The 7,500-nt window shown below is 42.7% G+C and overlaps 1 protein-coding gene across 1 annotated transcript in view; it reads right to left on the bottom strand.

Annotated features, from left to right (window-relative positions):
• The window catches only part of LOC138951077 (uncharacterized), a 21,974-nt gene that overhangs the window by 4,394 nt on the left and 10,080 nt on the right, over positions 1-7,500 (bottom strand). The gene's annotated exons all lie outside the window — the stretch shown is intronic.

The following is a 7,500-nucleotide window of genomic DNA, read 5'->3' as shown; positions in this document are numbered from 1 at the left end:
GCATACGACTGGAAAAGCAAAACATTCTGAACGGGTATAATCTCCTTCAGCAGCCGTATGAGTCAAGAACATGGCCAGAAAGTCGTCGCGAAAAAGAGGCTGAGAAAGGGGTAAAAGAATCGAACAATTAGGAAAAGTCCGAAATAACCTCCGGTCCAATCGCGGATGTGGCTCCTTCAACTAAGGGGATTATGTTTTTAAAAAAAGCCATGCCTATTGCCGCCTTTGTACCCGCATTTTGCCAAGTTTGTTCTGTAACAACTGCATTACAATCCTATCGAAGCTGTCATCACTCTAAAGACGATTTACTTTAGTTGTTGCCGCATGAATGGAGTGGATGCATGAACTTTTCTCTCTACCTGTCTGATTCTGAACTCTGGTCATCTATCTATCTACTATATATATAAAACAAGATGTAAGTGTGTGTGTGTGTGTCTGTCTGTCTGTGGTCGCCATACCTCAGAGATGACAAGAGGTAGGAAAAAGATAGCATGCATGCACTTTCCCTAGGATCCACAGATGTGCACCTGAGTTTTAGTTTCTTGATTCATTGTTTCCTTTCTCAGATTATGGACCTCCCATTTATTGAATACAGCCTATATGGTGCAAGACCAGTTCAGTGCCTGGTCTTCACCTGCAGCAAGCACACTATGCCAGGCATATTAGAGACTCTGTATGGCTCCTATAAGGGGAAGAAATGAAGAAAGAAAATTAACTGGACAGAAGCTAAGGGAGGTAACTTTTGCTTTGATATCCATGGACAGGAGGTAACTCATCATACCAACACACCGCATCTAAGGGTGTAGCATGATCAGTTGAACCTGCTGGTCATTAACTCATTCCATAAATACCATGTAAGTAGGAATTGAATATATATTGTGACACTCTCAGTGGGCAGCACATGCCTTTCAATGCTTTTGAGGCCACCCCGGGCGAAGCCGGGCCCTGAATGCTAGTACTATCTATCTATCTATACATATAATAAAAGAGAGTGTCTGTCTGTCTGTGGTCGCCATACCTCTGAGATGGCAAGAGGCAGGAACAAGATAGTGTGCACGTACACTCCCTAGGTGCCGCAGATGTGCACCTGGGTTTTAGTTTCTTGATTCATTGTTTCCTTTCTCAGATTATGGACCTCCCAAGACTGTGATAACCATGAATGACCTGAGACCTGTGGCACTTACTTCTGTTTGTATGAAAGTCTTTGAGAGAGTTGTTTTGTTCAAACTGAGTGATTGTGTGAAAGATTTTATTGATCCATGTCAGTTTGCATACAGGAAAAACAGGAGTGTTGATGATGCTGTGTTGAATGTTTTAAACAAGATCTACTCTCATTTAGAAAAGCCTGGCTCTTATATTCGCTTGATGTTCTTTGATTTTTCCAGCGCTTTTAATACTATACAGCCTCATTTAATGGCGGAGAAGCTTTTTAGCATGAATGTCCCAGCAGCCACCATCCTCTGGGTTATGGACTACCTGACAAACAGGCCACAGTATGTTAGGGTGGGGGGGCAATCCGTTTCAGACACAATCTGCACAAACACAGGGGCACCACAAGGCACAGTACTCTCACCTTTTCTTTTTTCTCTTTACACAGCAGATTTCAGAAGTTCTAGTGACTCCTGCCCCATAACCAAGTTTGCTGACGACACTGGACTGACCGGACTGCTGACTGTTGACGACGACTCTGACTACAGGCAGGAGGTAGATAGGTTTGTGGGGTGGTGTGAAAACAACTATTTAGAGCTTAATGTGGGGAAGACAAAGGAAATGATAATGGACAACAGGAGGGGGGAACATGTACACAGGGAGATAGTGATCAAGGGGGAGGTCGTAGAGAAGGTAGAGCAGTATAAGTATTTGGGGGTGATTATAGACAATAAGTTGACATGGAAACCAAACTCTGATGCCCTTGTGAAGAAACTCCACTCTCGCCTGTACTTTTTGAGAAAACTCAGGTCTTTTAACATCAGACAAGAAATCCTTCAGATGTTTTACACTTCAACGTGCAATAGTGTGTTGTACTTTGGCTCCGTGTGTTGGGGTGGCAACATCAACAAGCAAGACAGGGATAGATTAGATAAATTCATCAGGAAAGCAAGTGGGGTGGTTGGGAGGAAGCAGGACAATTTCACATCAACACATGAACGACGACTGACTGACAAGGTACAGAAGATTTTGGCTGACGACTCGCACCCACTCAGACCGGAATTTGACAGTAGACGGACAGACAGGAGCAACAGATTCAGACAACCAACCGCAAGATCCACACGCTACAGAAATTCGTTCATTCCATCTGCAATTCACATCTTCAATTCTCAGGTGGGGCGGTAGATGCTGGTGTTGTCGCTCTGATGCACGGGGTCAGTGTTCTGTATTGTTTCAGTATTGATGATTTTGTTTTGCATTCTACTCTCTTAGACAATATGTGATAACCGGCAAGGTGCTGACTTTCTTTTGTGCATTGTTGATGGTGAATGCATGTTAATTTATTTTTAATATCTATTATGTGATAACCAATGTACTATATTTTCTCAGGACAAAGAACAAATGTTTATTTTGAATGTTTTATGTATGTTATTATTACGGACACAAACGCTCAGCAATGTAATTTCTCTTTTAGAGATTAATAAAGTTATTGTATTGTATTGTATTGTATTGTATTGTATTGAATACAGCCTATATGGTGCAAGACCAGTTCAGTGCCTACTGTTCACCTGTAGCAAGCACATCATGCCAGTGATATTAGAGACTCGCTGTTGCTCCTATGAGGGGAAGAAATGAAGAATGAAAAATTAACTGGACAGTTCCGGAAATTTCTAGAAGGTAAGGGAGATAACTCTTTTTTGTCTGTGGTCGCCATACCTCTGAGATGGCAAGAGGCAGGAACAAGATAGTGTGCACGTACACTCCCTAGGTGCCGCAGATGTGCACCTGGGTTTTAGTTTCTTGATTCATTGTTTCCTTTCTCAGATTATGGACCTCCCATTTATTGAATACAGCCTATATGGTGCAAGACCAGTTCAGTGCCTACTGTTCACCTGTAGCAAGCACATCATGCCAGTGATATTAGAGACTCGCTATTGCTCCTATGAGGGGAAGAAATAAAGAACGAAAAATTAACTGGACAGTTCCGGAAATTTCTAGAAGGTAAGGGAGATAACTCTTTTTTGTCTGTGGTCGCCATACCTCTGAGATGGCAAGAGGCAGGAACAAGATAGTGTGCACGTACACTCCCTAGGTGCCGCAGATGTGCACCTGGGTTTTAGTTTCTTGATTCATTGTTTCCTTTCTCAGATTATGGACCTCCCATTTATTGAATACAGCCTATATGGTGCAAGACCAGTTCAGTGCCTACTGTTCACCTGTAGCAAGCACATCATGCCAGTGATATTAGAGACTCGCTATTGCTCCTATGAGGGGAAGAAATGAAGAAAGAAAAATTAACTGGACAGTTCCGGAAATTTCTAGAAGGTAAGGGAGATAACTCTTTTTTTGTATCCAAACAAAGGAGGTAAAGCTAATGATAATGGGATAGCGAGCGTCTTAAATTGCTACAGGGCTCCGCTTACTCCCGGGCGAAGCCGGGCTTAACTGCTAGTATATAAAAAATGGATGTAAGTCTCTGTGTGTCTGTCTGTGGTCGCCATACCTCAGAGATGGCAAAAGATAAACACAATATATTTTGCATGCACACTGCCCTGGACCCACAGATGTGCACCTGGGTTTTAGTTTCTCCAGACATTGTTTCCTTCCTCGGATAATTACCCTCCCCGTTAATAAATACAAGCTATATAGCACAAGGGAGGTAAGTCATGCTTTGTCGCCCATGGAAGGGAGGTAACTCTCATCAAACCAGTATACCGTGTCATTCTCAAACCCGCTATCATCCCGCCCCGCCCCCCCCCCCCACCCCACCCCACTAACCCCGCCGCCTGCTTCCCCCCTCCCCCCTCCAGCAAGGCCAGTTCAATGCCTGGTGTTCACATGTTGCAAGCACATAATGCCAGTGATATTACAGACCCTCTATCGCTCCTATGAGGAGAAGAAATGAAGAAGAAAAAATCAACCGGACAGTTCAGGAAATTTCTAGAAGCAAAGGGAGGTAACTCTTACTTTGTTATACATTGAAGGGAGGTATCTCTTCTCATGCAGGCACGCCTGATCAGTCTTTACAGAATATATAGAGTCGATGTTAGACCTGCTTCTCAAGTATTTCGAATTTTCCTAAGGGAGATAACTCAAGTCAAAGTTATTTTTCCGCAAACAGAGTGTGTTGATGGTGATGCTTTCACACTGTCTCCCAGCCTTTTAATCCAAATGTATGAGCTCACACTTTCATCTATTCTTATTCTCATTAGAATAAGATTCTAGAGGTTTCTGAGAGAGAGGGGAGATCAGAAACACCCGGGCGAAGCCGGGCCTGACTGGATGTAAGTGTGTGTGTGTGTGTCTGTCTGTGATCGCCATACCTCAGTGATGGATAGAGGCAGGAACAAGATAAAGTGCAAGCACACTCCACAGGAGCCGCAGATGTGCACCTGGGTTTTAGTTTCTTGATTCATTGTTTCCTTCCTCACATTATGAATCTCCCCTTCAAGAACAGCCTATATAGCTATTCTGATGAACACCTGGGGGAATTCGGGGGCTGTGATTGGATGGTCTCTTCCGATCATCAAAGCATAATGCTACGGAAGTCGGCCATTTTACTCAATATTCAAAAGCATAATTGTCAATAACAAAGACGCATGGTTCCGGTTTCTTCCACGTGTATAAAGTACACGCATACCTCGCCAGGTTTGTTTCTGTGACTAGTCGACTGACGATGCCATTTGCTTTGTGTGTGTTTTTGTTGTTGTTTACTGTACATGGCATACATTACGTGTAAAATCCAGTTCTTTAACAGGCAACACACCTTGCCAATTTCCAGAAGCTGCAAACTGAAGCGACCTATCTATGATTCTAGCAGACGATCTCTCCAATGTTCAACACAAAATCAGCAAACTCTCCTGTAACATAGAAGGTCTATTGTTTAGTGCAATGTTGAAATGAAGTTACCGGTCTGAAACATTTAGTCGTTTCTTCTGAGACAATCCTTGTTCTCTTATCATCTACAGATTTACCGCAGTCTTCACCACGCGAATTCCCAACAGAAGTCAGACTTTCGAACATACAATATACGTAGGCAAGCATGATACGTCATGACGTCATATTATGATTCCTAGCATATTGACGTAATGCTAAACATCCGGTTATCTCGAGTTTTCTCCGTAATACATGTCCGTGGGTTTTTCAATGTTCGGCTATTTCCGTGGCTTCATGCGGAAAGGGAACCGTCGTCTGCAATCAACGACATGGACCATTCTGGTACTTGTTGCTGACAAAAACATGATTTTAACACAGAATTTAATGTCAGAATAGCTATATAAACGCTATTGTGTTTTCATCGTAGCAATAGGGTCCGATATTTAGACTCGAACAAGTATAATGCGACTCGCCTTCGACTCGTCGGCATTATACTTGTCTCGTCTAAATATCGGGCCCTATTGCTACGCTGAAAACACAATAGCTGTTAATATAGTGCAAGACCAGTTCAGTGCCTATAGTGTTCACATGTAGCAAGCACATAATGTCAGTGATATTAGAGACTCTCTATTGCTCCTACGACGGGAAGAAAGTAAGAAGAAGAAAAAAGACCGGACAGTTCCGGAAAGTTGTAGAAGCGAAGGAAGGTAACTCTTACTTGGTTATACCTTGAAGGGAGGTAACTATGATTATGCAGGCATGTCTGATTGGGAAATCAGAAACACCGGGCGAAGCCGGGTCCTGACTGCCCAAGTATCTAGAATGTTCCCAAGGAAGGGAGATAACTCCTGTGAAAGTTATTTCTTTAACAAGAAAATTATGTTGGTGGTAGTAACAGCTAGACTTAGCAATGAACAACAATATATACAATTTTTTATTCATATCAGTCTACTCTCTTACAAATGCATTCGGGCGATGCCAACACCCGGGCGAAGCCGGGCCCTGAGTGACTGCTAGTAAGACATAAGATTGTATTTCAACCATGCGCAATACATAGGAACGTAGCTTGGCTTGAGTACATTCGCACCTTCAACAAAGTAGAGAGACATCACCGAATTGGTAACACACACACACACACACACACACACACACACACACACACACACACACACACACACACACACACACACGTAGGTACAAACACACACACACACACACACACACACACACACACACACACACACACACACACACACACACACACATATATATATACATACACATGAGTTGTTCTTCAGTACTGGTGACAGAAAGGGGGAAAAGTGGTCAAAATTCAAATCTCTAGTTTTGTTTTTGAAATATTGCTTTTCATAAAGCAGAAATACTGTAGTATCTGTTGTACATAAGAAAAATCACTGGTTCACATGGTTCCTACATAATCTAACTTTTAAAGCTGGTTCTTGTGTGTCTGTGTGTATGTTTGTATGATGACGATAGGACCCGAAACGGCTGCACGGACTGAGAGAGGAATTGCAGAGAATGTTCTTTGCCACTCGAGTCGTGTCATAGGGCACTTTTGGAATAGCAAATTTGAAAGGATTCTTCAAAAAACGGCGGAAAACATTATATACCCTGTGAGCTATCGAGGATCCTCCCCGTCTGGACTGTCGAAACATGGTCTTGTTAAAAGACGTTTTCAAATGCGGTTAACGGGGAGATACACTCGAAGTCGAAGCACATTTAGCGAAGTTATGTTGCCAAATCATCAAAGATCAACATTTCACTACACGGATCGATGCACACAGTCGAAATAGATGTGACTTTCACACGACCGAAGACTACTTACTAGCAGACTAGCAGACGACAAGATCTAAATATTTAGATCAGTGAGAGCAATCCGTTGAAGAACAGTTACTCCGCTTATTCGTCTTCAGTTAAGCTTATTTCCCCTGCCATAAGTTTCCTTGCAGATCTGCAGTCGCGTAGTGTCATCGGAAGATTCTTCTCAGTCAATGATCAAAGCACAGTAAGTTCTATGCTGACAAAAGTCACTTTTGGACAACACGACGATTGACTTAATTTATGAGGCCAAGGGTAACAATATCGACAAGAATGTACGCATTTGACATTAAATGAAACATTCATAGACAGTTTCCAACTCACCAGATCTGCCAAAGAGCCGTCATTCGTGAAAAAAACGACGATTTTAATCAGACAGGTATCGGAAACAAGTCTTGGTCACCTGCGTTATTCCTTCCGAGGCGACGTGACGGCGCCACATTTGTTTGTTTATGGCTGTTTATCGCGAAACATCACAGTTGAAATGTGTGTGTAAAATACCACAAAATTAATGTGTGGTGAATCAGTTCGTCATCTGCGTTTCGATGGTAATTCAGGCAGATTGGAGTTACTTTGAATCGAAGGCGAGGGTAACCTGCGTTATTTGTGTGACGGCGTGAACAAATTTGATTGCAA

Source organism: Littorina saxatilis, linkage group LG16, assembly GCF_037325665.1.
Source record: "Littorina saxatilis isolate snail1 linkage group LG16, US_GU_Lsax_2.0, whole genome shotgun sequence".
Taxonomy (NCBI): Eukaryota; Metazoa; Mollusca; class Gastropoda; order Littorinimorpha; family Littorinidae; genus Littorina; species Littorina saxatilis.
The sequence above is the reverse complement of the archived record's forward strand: the minus strand, read 5'-3'. Positions and strand labels throughout refer to the sequence as shown.